The sequence below is a fragment of the Sorex fumeus genome, unplaced genomic scaffold (genome assembly GCF_029834395.1).
Source record: "Sorex fumeus unplaced genomic scaffold, SorFum_2.1 ptg000009l, whole genome shotgun sequence".
Lineage (NCBI taxonomy): Eukaryota > Metazoa > Chordata > Mammalia > Eulipotyphla > Soricidae > Sorex > Sorex fumeus.
The window spans coordinates 8,788,826-8,791,525 of NW_026606066.1; positions in this window are offsets into that span (position 1 = coordinate 8,788,826).

The window sequence follows — 2,700 nt, forward strand, 5'->3', positions numbered from 1 at the left end:
ACCAGAGAACATATTTCCAGTACCTCAGGAGAATTGATATAAGTGAATACTCTGTGATGAATCAATCTGTAATGTCAATAATTATGATGACTTTACCTGAAATGGCTAAAAACATAAAAAAAAGTGAAGTATTTTGACCCTCCAAGAAACCTAGATATACTTGAAAGAAAAGTAGGACCTAATCTTACTATGATTCCACATGTAGCAATTATTCCACCAGATAGTGCTCTGACATTAAATTCAGTCTTTCAACTCCATTAAGCTCACCATTCAGAAATGTTTCTAGAAGAGATGGATATATGTGTGTGTGACACACACACAGATGAGAGAGAGAGAGAGAGAGAGAGAGAGAGAGAGAGAGAGAGATTTTGACAGAGTAACAAAGCAATAATGATGATGTGATACTTAGTTGCTATTTTCTCAATATCAGGGACGTAAAACATATAATTTTGGAATCACTCTTCAACTCTTGAATCATTCAGGAAGATAAACTAATTTTTCCAAAAACTTCCTAGGAAAGAATATAAATTAGGTTAGAAAAGTGAATCACAACCATCAGTTAAAAACAGTTTTGTTTGTTTTGTTATGGGTCACACGTGGCTATGTTTAGGGCTTACTTCTGCTTTGAGCTGAGGAATAATTCCAGATAATGCTGTGGAGGGCTTGGGGTACTGGGGATCAAACTCTAATTGGCAGCATGCGAGGCAAGCACCCTAGCCACTGTACTATAGCACCAACCTCTCAAAATGGTCTTTATAGTCATTGTTTTAGATCATTAGTATATGTTAGCAGTTAATGGGAAGGGAAAAGGTGGAGAAGATGGTAATATGGAAATTGGTCTGTAGTATAAATCAATGTTTCTCAACTGTTTTTCAAATTTGCCTCCCTTCCAACCATATTTCCTTCCTGTGAACCTTGTCCTAACAGTTGGCTCCCAGTTTCATGCGGTGGCCTCCATTTGCGTAATTTTCACCCACAATTAAAATATTCCTCTGAATATATATTCCAGAATCAGACAAGTATATTTTGACTCTGTCACTCAAGCTGTAACCTTGGAGTTACAATCATAACTTCTCCGATCTTTAATTTCCTTATTTGCAAAACAGGCATGAATACTACACCTCAAAGTGTTGGTTGGCACTCAGTGGAAAAATACACTCATTGTTTGAGTCACTCATTAACTCTGCACTTACTCATTAGGCCTTTCCTCTCTCTCAAGCACTGGACGTTGAATATAGGATGAAAGAGACAAAGTCCTTCCCAGGCATTTCCCATACTTCCCAGGGGATATGAGACAATACTTTATAGGTTGTCAGGATTCAGCTTCAAGTCTGTCTAGAGCAAGGAAAGCTTTCAATGAGTGTTATTTGTGATGACTATTAGTTAATAGTTTCTTTGAATTAAAGTTTAGCGCCAGTGGCATTTTCAATCTTCTCAATTCAGCTTTTGGAAACATTGTTAAGATCAATACAGTCTGACTGGAGCAGTATTGAAAAATCAAAAAGGCAGCCTGGTTCGTAAAAGCAGAAAAAAACCTGGTGATTGCAATTTATGAAAATGAAACTGCCTTAAAATCTAAAGACAACATTTCATCCTAATGAAAATGGAGATAAATTCAAGGGCTGCTCTTTTGGTTATTTGGAACTATTACTACCTTCGTGAAGGGTTTAGAACACTCAAAAGTTTCTGTCCTAGCGCTTGCTGAACACATTTACAAAATGGACTGTTTCATGATTAAATGATGCTTGAAAGCTCTCTGCTTTTGATGGAGGGAAGCAATCTTCTGGGTGTCCAAGAAAAGCTGCCACAACTTTCTTAACAGCCTCGCTCATTTGGTGATGGAGACCTAGTCATTTAAATACAAAAAGGGCAGAGAAAACGCTGAGAGGCAGTTTGATCTAACTCAACCTTTTCAAATGACTACACTAATTTTAAACATATGAATTTAACTGTATGTTTGCCCCTCTATAAACAGGGCGAACAAACAGTATATCATTTTTACACTTGAACTGTATTATGATTTTAATGCAGGCTCAGGTGAGGTGAGGTCAGAAGATACAATTAAATGGATCTGGTACCAGCTGGAGATTAGGCTCCCTTTAACCATGCTTGGGTGATTTATCCATCAACAACTCATGTACTGCTCCATAAAAATTGATATCTGTTTAAAAATAGGTATTAAAATACAGTGTACTTTTAAAATTAGAGACTAAAATATTGTGTAGTTGCCAGCAGGTAGTTTATTTAATATTCATGTGCAATATGCAATAGAAATATTCCTGCTCTTGGAATAAATATCTATTAGAATAAATTGCCCTCATTGCTAATATATGTAGAGCTTCTGTGCTTGGTCAAGTTCTTGGAAACAAATGCAGAAGCAAATTTTTAAATCATCTACAGCCTCCCAGCATGTGGCATGGTGATATGTAATTACTTCAGTTGTAAATAGATCTAACAGTTCCTCTAAGATTTATTTCAATCTTGTTCTCTCATGAAAAACTGCTTAAAAACAAAAATAGAAAAAAAGAAAAGGTAGAAAAATGCCAAGTAGAAGTTCTTTACACCAAAGTACACACTATGGGTGCTTTTCCATATTCCACTATTGACTCTGCAGGGTAAACTTGACTCTTGTGGGTAAATTTAGTTCCTAATAGATATATATTCAAATATTTGGATTTTCAGCATCTAAAGCAACTTGGA